The following is an 8,587-nucleotide window of genomic DNA, read 5'->3' on the forward strand; positions in this document are numbered from 1 at the left end:
ACGCATTCGGCATCAGCAAGCATCAGCGTTCTTGGCACTATGCCAACCTTGGTTAGCCTGCCTGTGCTTGTAACATGCCAGGAACGCTGTCGCTCGTAGGCACCAACACATGCAGCGCTAGTCATGTGAAATGTCGCGAAAGGGAAGGTACCTCCGAAAATGATCGCTCGAGAATACCTGCCCTACACGCACGCATAGTTAAGTTAAACCAAGTTGAGACGTAGCAGCCAGCAAGACTTGAGGATCGACAGTTTCGCTGTGCCTAAGCTTTGCACAACCGAGTGCAAACTTGCCCGTTTTCTTTTTGGTCAAAGTTTTTTCGAAGTACCCAACCATTCTCAACACTGTTAAGAGGCACACACAGGACGCAGGCCCTTTATTAAGGCTGTGGTACAGTGGACAGCATTTATTGAACGGAACTAGGAAACTTTACGAACTGCTCTGTAAAACTGGTACCAAAACCGCTAAGGTCCTCCTATACAAGATAATATAAGTGTGACAGCTGTGGCAGAATATAACGTTGAAACTTCAAGAAAGTAAAACATTAAACTATTATCGTGCAGAGATGAAAAAAAAAGTCCGTAGTAGCATTTACTCTGATGTGTTGGTATTGTCAGTGTGTCCATCTGTTGCAATTTAATATTGAAACAATGAAATAGAGACTGCATAAACTGCTGTAACGAATGTTGTCCCTATCAATGGCATCGGAAACAAGCCAGATTGCAAAGCAGCGCTGGCCTGTCAGGATAGTCATAATAAGACCTTAACCCCTGTAATTCACTACATGCTATAGTATCAGACCAACTAGCAAGGGATAGAGTTGGAATTAATGTCCTTTGCTTGACCTAAACTTGGGATGACCTTTTTCATTCGCTTAGGCAGTTCCACTAAGGCAAGGTCTATGATAAACTGAGTTTTGGCAACACTGCACACCACATAAATACAGATGATTGAGGCAGTTTGCAAATCAGCTACACTATCCAATGGCCACTCATGCTTGACAAAAAAAATGGGGTGGAAGGCTGCTTACCAAGGATGTTTTCGGCATCTGCTGCCCAGCTTTCGTAGCTCCCTGGCCTCATCCTCAAGTTGTTTGACTCGTTGTGAGGCAGCGCAAGCACACTGAGCTCCAGCCTGTGTAGGCCACGTTTTGTAAGTACATGGCTTGCTATATTGTCACAGCATTCACGTATAATATTGACTAGCATTTAATGAGCTGTTTCTCTACTTAATCTGCTACTTCAATGCGCACCGTGAAAACTCTGCACGCACAATTGCAGCCAGAGTGTAAAACTGCTGGTAATGGCAGTAAAGATATGTTACATATACAGACATTCAGCATGCACGACAGCCGAACAGCAGTGCAATAGAGAGGAACAAGTATAACTGCCGGGAAGCACAGAAGTGAATATGAATGCTTGAAGAGCGTGCTAGCAAAAGTTGCTCCGATCTGGCAAAATTATCAACTAAGCTGTTGCAACAGTCTATCAGTTAAACTACATATCACCTCCCAAGGACATAAAACCTTACAACTTATATAAAACTAACATCAACTATTTTATGGAGTACTGGCAGATCATCAGAATAGCAGCTTGCTGGGCTAGTTGGTTCATTGCAACTCGTGTAACAGTGCGAAAAATAACAAGGAAGGGACGACAATAGAGACAGAGTGAAAAGAGCGCTGTACTCTTTTCACTCTGTCTCTATTGTCGTCCCTTCCTTGTTGTTTTTCGCGCTGTTACACGAGTGGCAGATCATATCTTTTGTTATTTTGCATATAGCCCCTTCAGTCTCGAATTATGATTAACTGTTTTAAAATCTTTGAAAGATTCATATTATGCAGAAGCTACTGCTAAAAATTGTCTCATACAATAAACAATCAGGCCATTTCAGTATCATCATCTTAATTACAAAAGGTAATCTTTCAAGGCCTCTGGTGTAAACTTTTGCCATGTTTGCACTTCTTTCTTTTGCTTGGAAAATAGAAAAATAAGTGGCATTCATGTGGACACTGTGACTCAAGGAGAAACTGGCCAGTGTAATTACATAAAAACAACTCAGGTGGTCTCATTACCACATGTGCACACATGCAATAACATATCAACTCATATGCATTCGCATTCCAGGGAACACACCTGCATTCACACTTGTGCAGGAATGCATTGGTCAGAATGCCCTCCAGTAATCTGGAACAGCCATTGGTACAGGCAAGAGCTGCTATTGGAGCAGCTACTCCTGTGTTTGGAACAGGTGTAGGGTTTGCAAGAAAGCACACACAGAGAAACAAACTTTAGTTTCATGTCCTCTTTGTTTGACATATGTCATTTCCTTGTAGGAACTAGGAATGAAATGAGTACAAAGCATATAATAATTTAGAGGCATGTAAATAGTAAAACATCAACACATTTTAACTTCTGCTGGCCAATATACTTTCTCACTCCCTTAAATACATTAGCACTACTACTTTTCCAAACAAACCACAACATGAAGGGTAGGTGATCAAGACATAATGCTAAGCAGCCCGCTTTCAACAGAAGCATACTCGCACATAAATTATCCTAAATAACAGCTAGAACACTAAATTAAAAACTAAAATCATAGTTTATATCAGTGGAACAAAAAGCACCAAGGAGGTCAATGTATATATTATTGAATGATGCTTGTGTACTCTATTAGATCGGAAGAAATTGCTGAATACATGCTGTGCCTCCCCCAAAGAAATATATATATTCCCAGGCTCCGTGTTTGCCACTTTTTTCGTGCTGTGTGCACTGGTTGCTTATGTTACTCGGGTCACAACCTAACTCAAACTTCGCATCATCAATAAAGTCCGTGCTGGACTAGATGCTACTTACAGCTCTGCACTTGTCAGTTGCAGCCGTTCACTTACATTGGGCAAAACTAAAGCGCTGTAGTGGCTGCTGTCAACAAAATACAGCATTAAAGCTGCTGCCAATTGACATGTGGCATATAACAGCTTTAATGTATAAGTCACTGCACTTAACGAGTCAACTTGAGCCATCATCACGACACATGCGTACAAGTGCACTCATTCGATCGTGCCCACACTGCAAGCAGCTAGTATTGCTCAGACTTATGTGCAAAAATAACTGGAAGCTTATTCCTTGCCGTGTGCGACTTGCAGTGTCATGCATTAGTAGTGTGGCTACCGCAAGCTCATTGATTTTGGTAGGGTCCTTTCTAGTACCCGTAGGCGTGCACAGATCAGCGCATGGTTAAAGGGACACTAATGTGCGGCTATCACTTTGCTGGCACTCTAGGCTTCCAGCAGCCTATAAAAGCCATATATTAAATATTAATGGGAATGTTTATCATTCAGTTCAAATCTAGCTTTCCCTTTCTGTACACTTGCAGCTTTGTCCGATGTTCATGTGGATACCAGCCTTCAATATGGTGGACCTACTTTGCCTTCGCAGCTTTTGCACTCGCTTAAAGAGATTAACTCCGTAAGCAGCATTGCTGTTGGTGGGTCATTTTACATACCAGACTTTCCTGCAGATTATAAACACAGCATGAAATCTGCTTATTGTCTTGTGGTGATGCATTAATCGATTGAAAGTACTTACAGCCCAACAGAGCAGTGAACAGCAATTTAGTACAATACAGCAATAAGATAGAAAGTCGATTTAAATGTCAGTAGAAAAAATAAATGGGGTCTGTAGGTTGAAGCTAGGATATTTACATTGCTACTCTATTGTAATTATGCAATATATCTAAATGAGGAATGCATAAAGTATGAGATAAGATTAGCGGGGATCACATTACATACAATTAACTAGTACCTTGTAACTTATCTTCAATCCTAGTCCATGGTTAAGAGCAACTGTCGAAAAATAGTACTACCGCGTGAAACAACGTGAATAGGAGAGTAAGTTGCCTAATTACAGTGCGCGCCGTATGACGTGACACGACCGCACATAAGTACACACACGTTCTCATGATGGGTGCGATACTTCTCGTACCAAGCTGGTGCGTCACATGCACTGTATTCATCGTCACAGCCCATGTACCGCGGTATCACAGAATCCATAATCAACATATTGCCGTGAATGCGGCGAGATGTGGATGCAGTGGATGCGGCGCTCCAGCAATGATATCGAACAAGATGTAAACAAAAATGCCGCAGAAGGCGAGCATCCCTGCGCCCTTAGTGTGAACCAAAACAGCGGTGTACGCCTGCCTGCGAACATGACTGACAAACGGCGCGGACTGCACTCTGTTCGTTCGACACACACATACAACGCAACTCGATGCGCTGTTCATAGCTTCACTCACTTGGGAAATAAAAAAAAGGAAACTAACACAGAACTCACCTCCTGTTGTGAAGTCTTCTCTAGAGGCACTTCAGGCACCTCCTCCACATCCTCGGCACTGCCCGTTGCCGACTGCGCCATCCGCACAAGCTTTGTTCGCCGGCGCTCCATTGATTTTTCCAATCCTACATAAAACCGTTGTCAGGCAATAGAAACAACTTTACAGCGAAAACTTATGAAAAGCGGTGTTACTTACCGAAGTCAAGCAACTCTGCATCAGCTGTTGCTTCGCCGTCCTTCCAATTCACAGCTACCACGCTGCCGCGTAATTTTTCTATAGCATTTACGTCGCTCAAAAGCCGTAAACCTATGTTTGTATCTGCTATCGCTCGGACGTTGTACACGTCCCACAAAGAGGACGACACCCATTTAACCAGTATGTGGCTCATTTTGTTCAATATTACCCACTTGAAGAATAACAAGAACTCGGCTGAACCTTGTGTGTACCACGCGGCAAGCACGGCGAACTCGTACACAACGTGGTCACGTGGCGCACACAACAAAAACAGGATGTGCCAGGCCTGACCAATGCCTCCCTGACAATCACTCAAACTAGATTGGCGGTAGTGTCGAGTCAACATACAAACATACAATACCTGCAGGTTTAGTGTTAAATATTGCTATTTCATTTGTAATCGTATTAAAATATATACTGAATTAATTGTTTTATTAGCTTTAGTTTAGCAGGATAAATAGTGGCTGTATAAAAAATATAAACTAACGCACTGGCCTTCATAGCCAGTGTAGCCAATCCATTGCCCTCCGAGGACGGCTGTAGTGATTATTGCCTGGGTGTCCTGTGTTATTATTGCCATGTGGCTGCTGAGTTGCAGTGCGAATGCCAAGCGTTGTCTTTGAAGCTGAGCAGGATTGCATTGCAAGAGATACACAGAGGAGGAGATTCGCAGGAGACGACTGTGTTATCCATCGACGCTTAAAGTTTTCTTCCCTTCCATGGAACGGAAGAGAAAATATAACCAATATCTCTTGGACGCAACGCAAGAGGTGCCCGTGCATTCCAGGCACCGTGCGAAAAAGGAAGCCCCATTAGACGCTTCACTGCCCACGCTGCAAGATGACGGTTCTACATCACCTGATTTAGTAAGCGAGGAAACGCGCTGTGACCATGGCCAACCTCCCGTGAACGACGACTCCGACGCGACTGTGAAAGGAGCGTCAACCTGTCCCCATCGATGACGACTCGCCGAGCACATATTCAAGCAGCGACAGTTCGGACGCGGAAACGAGCGAAGACGAAGAGCACGCATTTGAGCCGTCCGACGGAAACGCCGATATGGTGAGGATTAGCAAGTTTCGTCATCATCGCAGCTATCTATAGTCACTTAACCGACTGGTAATACGAGTGTTATGTAATATTACACTGTAATGTAAATGATGCCCGGCGGCGTTTCAATTGTACATGCGAACGCCGCCGCGCGTGCTGTACGCGGGTAGAGACGCTTAAAGCGCAAATAAACCCAAAACCTCTCATAGCTCCGAACCAGTCGAAAAGGTAAAATACCTCACTCCTCACAATGCCATCCCATACTTAGACCATTAGCGGTGGCTAAGTTCTTGCAATAATTCTGGCAGAATATTAAAATTTTATTTTCTCTACAATATAAAATCAGTTTTTCCAAATAAGCCCCTGTGCGTGCCTACTGTTGTAGGCATGCATAATCAGGCTACGCGGAAGCTTAAGCAAATTGCAACCAATATAGCTGTTCAAAGAACACTTCTGTTAACACCTTAAATTCACAGTGCCACCTAGTGAAAATATGCTCTTTCATGTGGTATAGTTTACTCTCTCGGTGTGTTCACAAAGGTAGTCTTTAATTCGCAAAGCTCTAACGCATTAATGTGTCTTGACACCGAGGCACACATTTCTTTAATGGTAACGAAAATGGTGGTGTATTGCAATAGTCTACAATAAAGCTGATGGGAGATGCTTGTTTCTTATGGACTACTGAATTTACGTGTATTTCGTGTGTGCATGCATGTGGTATAAACTTGTTGTTTCTTCTCTTTAAACAGAACCAGGAGCTGTATCCAGGTTCGAAGATAACAAAGGCTGAGAGCATTTTGCTCATTATGGGCCACAGCCTGCGGCATGATGTGTCGAAGGAAGCGACAGAGAGCTTGCTGCATTTACTGCATGCTCATCTACCGGAAGAAACGGTGCTGCCATGTTCGAAGCACAGTTTTTTTAAACATTTTAGCTCACCTGAGAGTGAGAAGATAAGGCATTTTTATTGTAGCAATTGTTACAGCTACATGGGAGCTACTGAGTGTACTACCATTTTGTGTGAACCCTGCAGTGTGAACCATGACATTAGTGCACTGGTAAAGAGTTCATCATATTTTTTTTCACTTAGCATAGAATCTCAGATTTGTGATATTTTGAAAACAACCAGGTTTATGCCAGCTCAGCCATCTTCTTTCGATGTCACTGACATCATAACAGGTGTTGCATACAGAAATATTCCCATGGGCCCTGATGATGTGTCTCTTACCTTCAACACCGATGGTGTGCCACTTTTTGAGAGCAGCAAGTTTGGGCATCTGGCCTATCCTTGCACAAATTAATGAACTGACTTATAGGACAGGATTCAGAGGCTCGTCCTTGTTGGCCTATGGTTTGGGTCAAAAAAGCCTGTGATGAATACTTTCCTTTTGCCTTTTGTGAAATCATGAATGCGCTGTCGACAACCGGCATAACATGGGAATATTTCGTGTGGTCAGGAAAAAACTACTAAGGTTTTCCCGGGGCCATGCACAGTAGACAGCGTAGCAAGATGTGAAGTCATGGGCATGACTCAGTTTAATGGGAAGTATGGCTGTGCATGGTGTGAGCATCCTGGAGAGGTTGTTGCGAAGGGTAATGGGCATTGTCGTGCGTACCCAGTCTCCACTTGTGCACCAAAGCTTCGCACTAATGAGTCATTTCTGCATCATGCCCAAAAAGCCAGAACAAAGCAGGAGAAAGTGAGCCGTGGCGTAAAGACTACAAGTGTTCTCATGCTCCTCACTTACTTCAACTTTTCTTCTGGCTTTGTAGTGGATTATATGCATGCCGTCTGTGCAGGTTTCGTAAAAGCTACAACACTGCTGTGGCTGAACTCAAAAAGGTGTCGTAGTTTTAATATACGCACTCGCTTGAATGATGAAGTGAATGAGAAGCTACTTCATCTGCAACCAATCTGGGAGATATCGAGACTTCCAAGGTCTCTTAAAGACCTGAAGCATTGGAAATGTGCGGACTGGCGGAATTGGTATTGTTTTATTCACCAGTTGTGTTGTCTGGTTATATACCAGAAAGAAATTACCGCCACTGGGTTTCATTTGTGGACATCATGCATTACTTGCTAAGTGATTGCATTGCCCTTGATAAGCTGAGCATTGTGCAAAATGAAATGAAAAAGTTTGTGAAGGGCTACCAGGAGCTCTATGGCATAACAAACATGACCTACAATGCGCACTTGCTGCTTCACCTTGTTGACACGGTCAAGCATTGGGGTCCCCTGTGGGCACATTCAATGTTTCCATTTGAATCCATGAATGGAAAGCTCGTCAAAATGGTCAAAGGGACAGATACCCAGAGAGACAGATAATCGACAAATTCTTCCTAATGCAAGCCTTGCCTGTGCTTTGGAACAATGCTGCAAAAGGAAATGTATGTATTCAGACATTGTTCAAGACACAAATCAAAGGCTACGTATTAAGAAAACGGTTTGTGCAGAACGGAGCCACCACATTTTATGGAAAAATAGTGCAAGGTGCCGATGGCGCTCATTTCAGAAAATGAGCCTCGGAAATATCACATTGCACTGCTGATCTCGACAAATCGCGAAGGATGAATTCATACGTCGTAATCAATGGGTTTTTTGGCCGCCTTCGGGACATTATTGCAGTCTGCTCACAGGGGCATAAACAGTGTGCATGCCTGAAGGAGGTAGTGCTTTCTGTTCAGGTGTGCATCCCACAGCACAACATGCTTGCAGTCTTCTGCAAAGAGGAACTTTACCACTTTGTTAAGGTTGAATGCACTACTGAAATCAAGCGTGTGCCACTTGTTTCAGTAGAAAATGCCTTGCACTAGTTTGTGATAGGGATTTGTTCCTTTGTAAAGTGAACGAAAAGTTTTCTTGCTGAGGCCACGTAGAGGCTGTTGTGGACAGGTTGCGGGTGAAAAAATGGTAAGAGTGCTGTTGTAAAAATTTGCAGCCCTCCTTGTGCACAATGTTTTAATATGG

At 43.4% G+C, this 8,587-nt stretch overlaps 1 long non-coding RNA gene across 1 annotated transcript; it reads right to left on the reverse strand.

Moving 5' to 3' along the window:
* Positions 1–1,059: 1,059 nt before the first annotated feature.
* On the reverse strand, positions 1,060–4,443 carry LOC125942698 (uncharacterized). The gene is made up of 3 exons (XR_007465306.1): positions 4,335–4,443; positions 2,136–2,235; positions 1,060–1,134 (listed from the first exon to the last, which is right to left on the reverse strand). It is a non-coding gene; the product is annotated as an uncharacterized LOC125942698 (long non-coding RNA).
* Between the last annotated feature and the right edge of the window lie 4,144 nt (positions 4,444–8,587).

Source organism: Dermacentor silvarum, chromosome 1, assembly GCF_013339745.2.
Source record: "Dermacentor silvarum isolate Dsil-2018 chromosome 1, BIME_Dsil_1.4, whole genome shotgun sequence".
NCBI classification, from domain to species: Eukaryota; Metazoa; Arthropoda; class Arachnida; order Ixodida; family Ixodidae; genus Dermacentor; species Dermacentor silvarum.